The sequence below is a fragment of the Hoplias malabaricus genome, unplaced genomic scaffold (assembly GCF_029633855.1).
Source record: "Hoplias malabaricus isolate fHopMal1 unplaced genomic scaffold, fHopMal1.hap1 scaffold_54, whole genome shotgun sequence".
Classification (NCBI taxonomy): Eukaryota; Metazoa; Chordata; class Actinopteri; order Characiformes; family Erythrinidae; genus Hoplias; species Hoplias malabaricus.
In genome coordinates, this window is record NW_027101162.1 from 127843 (window position 1) to 140208 (window position 12366).

Sequence of the window (12366 nt, forward strand, 5' to 3'; positions counted from 1 at the left end):
ACTTTATCTTGCCTCCCTAAAAGACTTGCAGACTTGAAAGCATAAAGCCACGCTGGTGTGGGTGTGTGGAGGTGGTGAATGAGGCAGCAACGTGTCGTTTAGAAGTTTGGCAAAAAAGGAAGTAGCAGAAGGAGGACGCTTTACATTCCTTTAACCTACACAGCATGTGGGTGGGGGGCTTCCAGAGTCTTGTAGTGGACTTGGTGTGCAAGAAAGCACACGCTTCCCTGACCGGGAATCGAACCCGGGCCGCGGCGGTGAGAGCGCCGAATCCTAGCCACTAGACCACCAGGGACACCGTTTTCAGCCACGTCTGAAAGGAAGGAGATAGGATTAAGTTCAGGGGCTAGGGCTAGGCTTTTGCCAGATGTACTCGTTCTACAATCATAGGAGAGCATCCGAGTCTGTCCTAAATGCACTTGTCAGTTTTCAGTCCAACTCTTTAGGCTAGCACCTTTGATAGCTCAGTTGGTAGAGCAGAGGACTGTAGTTGTTAATAAGGCGATCCTTAGGTCGCGGGTTCAAATCCGGCTCGAAGAAGACTTCTCTTTTCCCTCGCGCCACTGCCGGATATCATGGCCAGGTGCCTGCCTGCAGATGCGCTGGCATGCCAGAGTGCAATATGCTGAAGGCAGTGACGGATCATTTACACTGTTCCATTCAAATTTCTCAAACTTTATCTTGCCTCCCTAAAAGACTTGCAGACTTGAAAGCATAAAGCCACGCTGGTGTGGGTGTGTGGAGGTGGTGAATGAGGCAGCAACGTGTCGTTTAGAAGTTTGGCAAAAAAGGAAGTAGCAGAAGGAGGACGCTTTACATTCCTTTAACCTACACAGCATGTGGGTGGGGGGCTTCCAGAGTCTTGTAGTGGACTTGGTGTGCAAGAAAGCACACGCTTCCCTGACCGGGAATCGAACCCGGGCCGCGACGGTAAGCGCCGAATCCTAGCCACTAGACCACCAGGGACACCGTTTTCAGCCCCGTCTGAAAGGAAGGAGATAGGATTAAGTTCAGGGGCTAGGGCTAGGCTTTTGCCAGATGTACTCGTTCTACAATCATAGGAGAGCATCCGAGTCTGTCCTAAATGCACTTGTCAGTTTTCAGTCCAACTCTTTAGGCTAGCACCTTTGATAGCTCGGTTGGTAGAGCTGAGGACTGTAGTTGTTAATAAAGCGATCCTTAGGTCGCGGGTTCAAATCCGGCTAGAAGAAGACTTCTCTTTTCCCTCGCGCCACTGCCGGATATCATGGCCAGGTGCCTGCCTGCAGATGCGCTGGCATGCCAGAGTGCAATATGCTGAAGGCAGTGACGGATCATTTACACTGTTCCATTCAAATATCTCAAACTTTATCTTGCCTCCCTAAAAGACTTGCAGACTTGAAAGCATAAAGCCACGCTGGTGTGGGTGTGTGGAGGTGGTGAATGAGGCAGCAACGTGTCGTTTAGAAGTTTGGCAAAAAAGGAAGTAGCAGAAGGAGGACGCTTTACATTCCTTTAACCTACACAACATGTGGGTGGGGGGCTTCCAGAGTCTTGTAGTGGACTTGGTGTGCAAGAAAGCACACGCTTCCCTGACCGGGAATCGAACCCGGGCCGCGGCGGTGAGAGCACCGAATCCTAGCCACTAGACCACCAGGGACACCGTTTTCAGTCACGTCTGAAAGGAAGGAGATAGGATTAAGTTCAGGGGCTAGGGCTAGGCTTTTGCCAGATGTACTCGTTCTACAATCATAGGAGAGCATCCGAGTCTGTCCTAAATGCACTTGTCAGTTTTCAGTCCAACTCTTTGGGCTAGCACCTTTGATAGCTCAGTTGGTAGAGCAGAGGACTGTAGTTGTTAATAAGGCGATCCTTAGGTCGCGGGTTCAAATCCGGCTCGAAGAAGACTTTTCTTTTCCCTCGCGCCACTGCGGGATATCATGGCCAGGTGCCTGCCTGCAGATGCGCTGGCATGCCAGAGTGCAATCTGCTGAAGGCAGTGACGGATCATTTACACTGTTCCATTCAAATTTCTCAAACTTTATCTTGCCTCCCTAAAAGACTTGCAGACATGAAAGCATAAAGCCACGCTGGTGTGGGTGTGTGGAGGTGGTGAATGAGGCAGCAACGTGTCGTTTAGAAGTTTGGCAAAAAAGGAAGTAGCAGAAGGAGGACGCTTTACATTCCTTTAACCTACACAGCATGTGGGTGGGGGGCTTCCAGAGTCTTGTAGTGGACTTGGTGTGCAAGAAAGCACACGCTTCCCTGACCGGGAATCGAACCCGGGCCGCGACGGTAAGCGCCGAATCCTAGCCACTAGACCACCAGGGACACCGTTTTCAGCCCCGTCTGAAAGGAAGGAGATAGGATTAAGTTCAGGGGCTAGGGCTAGGCTTTTGCCAGATGTACTCGTTCTACAATCATAGGAGAGCATCCGAGTCTGTCCTAAATGCACTTGTCAGTTTTCAGTCCAACTCTTTAGGCTAGCACCTTTGATAGCTCGGTTGGTAGAGCTGAGGACTGTAGTTGTTAATAAAGCGATCCTTAGGTCGCGGGTTCAAATCCGGCTAGAAGAAGACTTCTCTTTTCCCTCGCGCCACTGCCGGATATCATGGCCAGGTGCCTGCCTGCAGATGCGCTGGCATGCCAGAGTGCAATATGCTGAAGGCAGTGACGGATCATTTACACTGTTCCATTCAAATTTCTCAAACTTTATCTTGCCTCCCTAAGAGACTTGCAGACTTGAAAGCATAAAGCCACGCTGGTGTGGGTGTGTGGAGGTGGTGAATGAGGCAGCAACGTGTCGTTTAGAAGTTTGGCAAAAAAGGAAGTAGCAGAAGGAGGACGCTTTACATTCCTTTAACCTACACAACATGTGGGTGGGGGGCTTCCAGAGTCTTGTAGTGGACTTGGTGTGCAAGAAAGCACACGCTTCCCTGACCGGGAATCGAACCCGGGCCGCGGCGGTGAGAGCATCGAATCCTAGCCACTAGACCACCAGGGACACCGTTTTCAGCCACGTCTGAAAGGAAGGAGATAGGATTAAGTTCAGGGGCTAGGGCTAGGCTTTTGCCAGATGTACTCGTTCTACAATCATAGGAGAGCATCCGAGTCTGTCCTAAATGCACTTGTCAGTTTTCAGTCCAACTCTTTAGGCTAGCACCTTTGATAGCTCAGTTGGTAGAGCAGAGGACTGTAGTTGTTAATAAGGCGATCCTTAGGTCGCGGGTTCAAATCCGGCTCGAAGAAGACTTTTCTTTTCCCTCGCGCCACTGCGGGATATCATGGCCAGGTGCCTGCCTGCAGATGCGCTGGCATGCCAGAGTGCAATCTGCTGAAGGCAGTGACGGATCATTTACACTGTTCCATTCAAATTTCTCAAACTTTATCTTGCCTCCCTAAAAGACTTGCAGACATGAAAGCATAAAGCCACGCTGGTGTGGGTGTGTGGAGGTGGTGAATGAGGCAGCAACGTGTCGTTTAGAAGTTTGGCAAAAAAGGAAGTAGCAGAAGGAGGACGCTTTACATTCCTTTAACCTACACAGCATGTGGGTGGGGGGCTTCCAGAGTCTTGTAGTGGACTTGGTGTGCAAGAAAGCACACGCTTCCCTGACCGGGAATCGAACCCGGGCCGCGACGGTAAGCGCCGAATCCTAGCCACTAGACCACCAGGGACACCGTTTTCAGCCCCGTCTGAAAGGAAGGAGATAGGATTAAGTTCAGGGGCTAGGGCTAGGCTTTTGCCAGATGTACTCGTTCTACAATCATAGGAGAGCATCCGAGTCTGTCCTAAATGCACTTGTCAGTTTTCAGTCCAACTCTTTAGGCTAGCACCTTTGATAGCTCGGTTGGTAGAGCTGAGGACTGTAGTTGTTAATAAAGCGATCCTTAGGTCGCGGGTTCAAATCCGGCTAGAAGAAGACTTCTCTTTTCCCTCGCGCCACTGCCGGATATCATGGCCAGGTGCCTGCCTGCAGATGCGCTGGCATGCCAGAGTGCAATATGCTGAAGGCAGTGACGGATCATTTACACTGTTCCATTCAAATTTCTCAAACTTTATCTTGCCTCCCTAAAAGACTTGCAGACTTGAAAGCATAAAGCCACGCTGGTGTGGGTGTGTGGAGGTGGTGAATGAGGCAGCAACGTGTCGTTTAGAAGTTTGGCAAAAAAGGAAGTAGCAGAAGGAGGACGCTTTACATTCCTTTAACCTACACAACATGTGGGTGGGGGGCTTCCAGAGTCTTGTAGTGGACTTGGTGTGCAAGAAAGCACACGCTTCCCTGACCGGGAATCGAACCCGGGCCGCGGCGGTGAGAGCATCGAATCCTAGCCACTAGACCACCAGGGACACCGTTTTCAGCCACGTCTGAAAGGAAGGAGATAGGATTAAGTTCAGGGGCTAGGGCTAGGCTTTTGCCAGATGTACTCGTTCTACAATCATAGGAGAGCATCCGAGTCTGTCCTAAATGCACTTGTCAGTTTTCAGTCCAACTCTTTAGGCTAGCACCTTTGATAGCTCAGTTGGTAGAGCAGAGGACTGTAGTTGTTAATAAGGCGATCCTTAGGTCGCGGGTTCAAATCCGGCTCGAAGAAGACTTCTCTTTTCCCTCGCGCCACTGCCGGATATCATGGCCAGGTGCCTGCCTGCAGATGCGCTGGCATGCCAGAGTGCAATATGCTGAAGGCAGTGACGGATCATTTACACTGTTCCATTCAAATTTCTCAAACTTTATCTTGCCTCCCTAAAAGACTTGCAGACTTGAAAGCATAAAGCCACGCTGGTGTGGGTGTGTGGAGGTGGTGAATGAGGCAGCAACGTGTCGTTTAGAAGTTTGGCAAAAAAGGAAGTAGCAGAAGGAGGACGCTTTACATTCCTTTAACCTACACAGCATGTGGGTGGGGGGCTTCCAGAGTCTTGTAGTGGACTTGGTGTGCAAGAAAGCACACGCTTCCCTGACCGGGAATCGAACCCGGGCCGCGGCAGTGAGAGCGCCGAATCCTAGCCACTAGACCACCAGGGACACCGTTTTCAGCCCCGTCTGAAAGGAAGGAGATAGGATTAAGTTCAGGGGCTAGGGCTAGGCTTTTGCCAGATGTACTCGTTCTACAATCATAGGAGAGCATCCGAGTCTGTCCTAAATGCACTTGTCAGTTTTCAGTCCAACTCTTTAGGCTAGCACCTTTGATAGCTCAGTTGGTAGAGCAGAGGACTGTAGTTGTTAATAAGGCGATCCTTAGGTCGCGGGTTCAAATCCGGCTCGAAGAAGACTTTTCTTTTCCCTCGCGCCACTGCGGGATATCATGGCCAGGTGCCTGCCTGCAGATGCGCTGGCATGCCAGAGTGCAATCTGCTGAAGGCAGTGACGGATCATTTACACTGTTCCATTCAAATTTCTCAAACTTTATCTTGCCTCCCTAAAAGACTTGCAGACTTGAAAGCATAAAGCCACGCTGGTGTGGGTGTGTGGAGGTGGTGAATGAGGCAGCAACGTGTCGTTTAGAAGTTTGGCAAAAAAGGAAGTAGCAGAAGGAGGACGCTTTACATTCCTTTAACCTACACAGCATGTGCGTGGGGGGCTTCCAGAGTCTTGTAGTGGACTTGGTGTGCAAGAAAGCACACGCTTCCTTGACCGGGAATCGAACCCGGGCCGCGGCAGTGAGAGCGCCGAATCCTAGCCACTAGACCACCAGGGACACCGTTTTCAGCCACGTCTGAAAGGAAGGAGATAGGATTAAGTTCAGGGGCTAGGGCTAGGCTTTTGCCAGACGTACTCGTTCTACAATCATAGGAGAGCATCCGAGTCTGTCCTAAATGCACTTGTCAGTTTTCAGTCCAACTCTTTAGGCTAGCACCTTTGATAGCTCAGTTGGTAGAGCTGAGGACTGTAGTTGTTAATAAGGCGATCCTTAGGTCGAGGGTTCAAATCCGGCTAGAAGAAGACTTTTCTTTTCCCTCGCGCCACTGCGGGATATCATGGCCAGGTGCCTGCCTGCAGATGCGCTGGCATGCCAGAGTGCAATCTGCTGAAGGCAGTGACGGATCATTTACACTGTTCCATTCAAATTTCTCAAACTTTATCTTGCCTCCCTAAAAGACTTGCAGACTTGAAAGCATAAAGCCACGCTGGTGTGGGTGTGTGGAGGTGGTGAATGAGGCAGCAACGTGTCGTTTAGAAGTTTGGCAAAAAAGGAAGTAGCAGAAGGAGGACGCTTTACATTCCTTTAACCTACACAGCATGTGCGTGGGGGGCTTCCAGAGTCTTGTAGTGGACTTGGTGTGCAAGAAAGCACACGCTTCCTTGACCGGGAATCGAACCCGGGCCGCGGCAGTGAGAGCGCCGAATCCTAGCCACTAGACCACCAGGGACACCGTTTTCAGCCACGTCTGAAAGGAAGGAGATAGGATTAAGTTCAGGGGCTAGGGCTAGGCTTTTGCCAGACGTACTCGTTCTACAATCATAGGAGAGCATCCGAGTCTGTCCTAAATGCACTTGTCAGTTTTCAGTCCAACTCTTTAGGCTAGCACCTTTGATAGCTCAGTTGGTAGAGCTGAGGACTGTAGTTGTTGATAAGGCGATCCTTAGGTCGAGGGTTCAAATCCGGCTAGAAGAAGACTTTTCTTTTCCCTCGCGCCACTGCGGGATATCATGGCCAGGTGCCTGCCTGCAGATGCGCTGGCATGCCAGAGTGCAATCTGCTGAAGGCAGTGACGGATCATTTACACTGTTCCATTCAAATTTCTCAAACTTTATCTTGCCTCCCTAAAAGACTTGCAGACTTGAAAGCATAAAGCCACGCTGGTGTGGGTGTGTGGAGGTGGTGAATGAGGCAGCAACGTGTCGTTTAGAAGTTTGGCAAAAAAGGAAGTAGCAGAAGGAGGACGCTTTACATTCCTTTAACCTACACAGCATGTGCGTGGGGGGCTTCCAGAGTCTTGTAGTGGACTTGGTGTGCAAGAAAGCACACGCTTCCCTGACCGGGAATCGAACCCGGGCCGCGGCGGTGAGAGCACCGAATCCTAGCCACTAGACCACCAGGGACACCGTTTTCAGCCACGTCTGAAAGGAAGGAGATAGGATTAAGTTCAGGGGCTAGGGCTAGGCTTTTGCCAGACGTACTCGTTCTACAATCATAGGAGAGCATCCGAGTCTGTCCTAAATGCACTTGTCAGTTTTCATTCCAACTCTTTAAGCTAGCACCTTTGATAGCTCAGTTGGTAGAGCAGAGGACTGTAGTTGTTAATAAGGCGATCCTTAGGTCGCGGGTTCAAATCCGGCTCGAAGAAGACTTTTCTTTTCCCTCGCGCCACTGCCGGATATCATGGCCAGGTGCCTGCCTGCAGATGCGCTGGCATGCCAGAGTGCAATATGCTGAAGGCAGTGACGGATCATTTACACTGTTCCATTCAAATTTCTCAAACTTTATCTTGCCTCCCTAAAAGACTTGCAGACTTGAAAGCATAAAGCCACGCTGGTGTGGGTGTGTGGAGGTGGTGAATGAGGCAGCAACGTGTCGTTTAGAAGTTTGGCAAAAAAGGAAGTAGCAGAAGGAGGACGCTTTACATTCCTTTAACCTACACAGCATGTGGGTGGGGGGCTTCCAGAGTCTTGTAGTGGACTTGGTGTGCAAGAAAGCACACGCTTCCCTGACCGGGAATCGAACCCGGGCCGCGGCAGTGAGAGCGCCGAATCCTAGCCACTAGACCACCAGGGACACCGTTTTCAGCCCCGTCTGAAAGGAAGGAGATAGGATTAAGTTCAGGGGCTAGGGCTAGGCTTTTGCCAGATGTACTCGTTCTACAATCATAGGAGAGCATCCGAGTCTGTCCTAAATGCACTTGTCAGTTTTCAGTCCAACTCTTTAGGCTAGCACCTTTGATAGCTCAGTTGGTAGAGCAGAGGACTGTAGTTGTTAATAAGGCGATCCTTAGGTCGCGGGTTCAAATCCGGCTCGAAGAAGACTTTTCTTTTCCCTCGCGCCACTGCGGGATATCATGGCCAGGTGCCTGCCTGCAGATGCGCTGGCATGCCAGAGTGCAATCTGCTGAAGGCAGTGACGGATCATTTACACTGTTCCATTCAAATTTCTCAAACTTTATCTTGCCTCCCTAAAAGACTTGCAGACTTGAAAGCATAAAGCCACGCTGGTGTGGGTGTGTGGAGGTGGTGAATGAGGCAGCAACGTGTCGTTTAGAAGTTTGGCAAAAAAGGAAGTAGCAGAAGGAGGACGCTTTACATTCCTTTAACCTACACAGCATGTGCGTGGGGGGCTTCCAGAGTCTTGTAGTGGACTTGGTGTGCAAGAAAGCACACGCTTCCTTGACCGGGAATCGAACCCGGGCCGCGGCAGTGAGAGCGCCGAATCCTAGCCACTAGACCACCAGGGACACCGTTTTCAGCCACGTCTGAAAGGAAGGAGATAGGATTAAGTTCAGGGGCTAGGGCTAGGCTTTTGCCAGACGTACTCGTTCTACAATCATAGGAGAGCATCCGAGTCTGTCCTAAATGCACTTGTCAGTTTTCAGTCCAACTCTTTAGGCTAGCACCTTTGATAGCTCAGTTGGTAGAGCTGAGGACTGTAGTTGTTGATAAGGCGATCCTTAGGTCGAGGGTTCAAATCCGGCTAGAAGAAGACTTTTCTTTTCCCTCGCGCCACTGCGGGATATCATGGCCAGGTGCCTGCCTGCAGATGCGCTGGCATGCCAGAGTGCAATCTGCTGAAGGCAGTGACGGATCATTTACACTGTTCCATTCAAATTTCTCAAACTTTATCTTGCCTCCCTAAAAGACTTGCAGACTTGAAAGCATAAAGCCACGCTGGTGTGGGTGTGTGGAGGTGGTGAATGAGGCAGCAACGTGTCGTTTAGAAGTTTGGCAAAAAAGGAAGTAGCAGAAGGAGGACGCTTTACATTCCTTTAACCTACACAGCATGTGCGTGGGGGGCTTCCAGAGTCTTGTAGTGGACTTGGTGTGCAAGAAAGCACACGCTTCCCTGACCGGGAATCGAACCCGGGCCGCGGCGGTGAGAGCACCGAATCCTAGCCACTAGACCACCAGGGACACCGTTTTCAGCCACGTCTGAAAGGAAGGAGATAGGATTAAGTTCAGGGGCTAGGGCTAGGCTTTTGCCAGACGTACTCGTTCTACAATCATAGGAGAGCATCCGAGTCTGTCCTAAATGCACTTGTCAGTTTTCATTCCAACTCTTTAAGCTAGCACCTTTGATAGCTCAGTTGGTAGAGCAGAGGACTGTAGTTGTTAATAAGGCGATCCTTAGGTCGCGGGTTCAAATCCGGCTCGAAGAAGACTTTTCTTTTCCCTCGCGCCACTGCGGGATATCATGGCCAGGTGCCTGCCTGCAGATGCGCTGGCATGCCAGAGTGCAATCTGCTGAAGGCAGTGACGGATCATTTACACTGTTCCATTCAAATTTCTCAAACTTTATCTTGCCTCCCTAAAAGACTTGCAGACTTGAAAGCATAAAGCCACGCTGGTGTGGGTGTGTGGAGGTGGTGAATGAGGCAGCAATGTGTCGTTTAGAAGTTTGGCAAAAAAGGAAGTAGCAGAAGGAGGACGCTTTACATTCCTTTAACCTACACAGCATGTGGGTGGGGGGCTTCCAGAGTCTTGTAGTGGACTTGGTGTGCAAGAAAGCACACGCTTCCCTGACCGGGAATCGAACCCGGGCCGCGGCAGTGAGAGCGCCGAATCCTAGCCACTAGACCACCAGGGACACCGTTTTCAGCCCCGTCTGAAAGGAAGGAGATAGGATTAAGTTCAGGGGCTAGGGCTAGGCTTTTGCCAGATGTACTCGTTCTACAATCATAGGAGAGCATCCGAGTCTGTCCTAAATGCACTTGTCAGTTTTCAGTCCAACTCTTTAGGCTAGCACCTTTGATAGCTCAGTTGGTAGAGCAGAGGACTGTAGTTGTTAATAAGGCGATCCTTAGGTCGCGGGTTCAAATCCGGCTCGAAGAAGACTTTTCTTTTCCCTCGCGCCACTGCGGGATATCATGGCCAGGTGCCTGCCTGCAGATGCGCTGGCATGCCAGAGTGCAATCTGCTGAAGGCAGTGACGGATCATTTACACTGTTCCATTCAAATTTCTCAAACTTTATCTTGCCTCCCTAAAAGACTTGCAGACTTGAAAGCATAAAGCCACGCTGGTGTGGGTGTGTGGAGGTGGTGAATGAGGCAGCAACGTGTCGTTTAGAAGTTTGGCAAAAAAGGAAGTAGCAGAAGGAGGACGCTTTACATTCCTTTAACCTACACAGCATGTGCATGGGGGGCTTCCAGAGTCTTGTAGTGGACTTGGTGTGCAAGAAAGCACACGCTTCCTTGACCGGGAATCGAACCCGGGCCGCGGCAGTGAGAGCGCCGAATCCTAGCCACTAGACCACCAGGGACACCGTTTTCAGCCACGTCTGAAAGGAAGGAGATAGGATTAAGTTCAGGGGCTAGGGCTAGGCTTTTGCCAGACGTACTCGTTCTACAATCATAGGAGAGCATCCGAGTCTGTCCTAAATGCACTTGTCAGTTTTCAGTCCAACTCTTTAGGCTAGCACCTTTGATAGCTCAGTTGGTAGAGCTGAGGACTGTAGTTGTTAATAAGGCGATCCTTAGGTCGAGGGTTCAAATCCGGCTAGAAGAAGACTTTTCTTTTCCCTCGCGCCACTGCGGGATATCATGGCCAGGTGCCTGCCTGCAGATGCGCTGGCATGCCAGAGTGCAATCTGCTGAAGGCAGTGACGGATCATTTACACTGTTCCATTCAAATTTCTCAAACTTTATCTTGCCTCCCTAAAAGACTTGCAGACTTGAAAGCATAAAGCCACGCTGGTGTGGGTGTGTGGAGGTGGTGAATGAGGCAGCAACGTGTCGTTTAGAAGTTTGGCAAAAAAGGAAGTAGCAGAAGGAGGACGCTTTACATTCCTTTAACCTACACAGCATGTGCGTGGGGGGCTTCCAGAGTCTTGTAGTGGACTTGGTGTGCAAGAAAGCACACGCTTCCCTGACCGGGAATCGAACCCGGGCCGCGGCGGTGAGAGCACCGAATCCTAGCCACTAGACCACCAGGGACACCGTTCTCAGCCACGTCTGAAAGGAAGGAGATAGGATTAAGTTCAGGGGCTAGGGCTAGGCTTTTGCCAGACGTACTCGTTCTACAATCATAGGAGAGCATCCGAGTCTGTCCTAAATGCACTTGTCAGTTTTCATTCCAACTCTTTAAGCTATCACCTTTGATAGCTCAGTTGGTAGAGCAGAGGACTGTAGTTGTTAATAAGGCGATCCTTAGGTCGCGGGTTCAAATCCGGCTCGAAGAAGACTTTTCTTTTCCCTCGCGCCACTGCGGGATATCATGGCCAGGTGCCTGCCTGCAGATGCGCTGGCATGCCAGAGTGCAATCTGCTGAAGGCAGTGACGGATCATTTACACTGTTCCATTCAAATTTCTCAAACTTTATCTTGCCTCCCTAAAAGACTTGCAGACTTGAAAGCATAAAGCCACGCTGGTGTGGGTGTGTGGAGGTGGTGAATGAGGCAGCAATGTGTCGTTTAGAAGTTTGGCAAAAAAGGAAGTAGCAGAAGGAGGACGCTTTACATTCCTTTAACCTACACAGCATGTGGGTGGGGGGCTTCCAGAGTCTTGTAGTGGACTTGGTGTGCAAGAAAGCACACGCTTCCCTGACCGGGAATCGAACCCGGGCCGCGGCGGTGAGAGCGCCGAATCCTAGCCACTAGACCACCAGGGACACCGTTTTCAGCCACGTCTGAAAGGAAGGAGATAGGATTAAGTTCAGGGGCTAGGGCTTGGCTTTTGCCAGACGTACTCGTTCTACAATCATAGGAGAGCATCCGAGTCTGTCCTAAATGCACTTGTCAGTTTTCAGTCCAACTCTTTAGGCTAGCACCTTTGATAGCTCAGTTGGTAGAGCTGAGGACTGTAGTTGTTAATAAGGCGATCCTTAGGTCGAGGGTTCAAATCCGGCTAGAAGAAGACTTTTCTTTTCCCTCGCGCCACTGCGGGATATCATGGCCAGGTGCCTGCCTGCAGATGCGCTGGCATGCCAGGGTGCAATCTGCTGAAGGCAGTGACGGATCATTTACACTGTTCCATTCAAATTTCTCAAACTTTATCTTGCCTCCCTAAAAGACTTGCAGACTTGAAAGCATAAAGCCACGCTGGTGTGGGTGTGTGGAGGTGGTGAATGAGGCAGCAACGTGTCGTTTAGAAGTTTGGCAAAAAAGGAAGTAGCAGAAGGAGGACGCTTTACATTCCTTTAACCTACACAGCATGTGCGTGGGGGGCTTCCAGAGTCTTGTAGTGGACTTGGTGTGCAAGAAAGCACACGCTTCCTTGACCGGGAATCGAACCCGGGCCGCGGCAG

The 12366-nt window shown here is 50.6% G+C and overlaps 6 non-coding genes across 6 annotated transcripts; all 6 read right to left on the bottom strand.

Annotated features, from left to right (window-relative positions):
• Positions 1-223: 223 nt before the first annotated feature.
• Positions 224-295, bottom strand: trnae-cuc (transfer RNA glutamic acid (anticodon CUC)). Its single transcript has one exon. It is a non-coding gene; the product is annotated as a tRNA-Glu (tRNA).
• Positions 296-1567: 1272 nt separating this feature from the next.
• On the bottom strand, positions 1568-1639 carry trnae-cuc (transfer RNA glutamic acid (anticodon CUC)). The gene has a single exon. It is a non-coding gene; the product is annotated as a tRNA-Glu (tRNA).
• A 5308-nt stretch (positions 1640-6947) lies between these two features.
• On the bottom strand, positions 6948-7019 carry trnae-cuc (transfer RNA glutamic acid (anticodon CUC)). The gene has a single exon. It is a non-coding gene; the product is annotated as a tRNA-Glu (tRNA).
• Positions 7020-8966: 1947 nt separating this feature from the next.
• trnae-cuc (transfer RNA glutamic acid (anticodon CUC)) lies at positions 8967-9038 on the bottom strand. Its single transcript has one exon. It is a non-coding gene; the product is annotated as a tRNA-Glu (tRNA).
• A 1947-nt stretch (positions 9039-10985) lies between these two features.
• trnae-cuc (transfer RNA glutamic acid (anticodon CUC)) lies at positions 10986-11057 on the bottom strand. The gene has a single exon. It is a non-coding gene; the product is annotated as a tRNA-Glu (tRNA).
• A 601-nt stretch (positions 11058-11658) lies between these two features.
• Positions 11659-11730, bottom strand: trnae-cuc (transfer RNA glutamic acid (anticodon CUC)). The gene has a single exon. It is a non-coding gene; the product is annotated as a tRNA-Glu (tRNA).
• Positions 11731-12366: the final 636 nt, after the last annotated feature.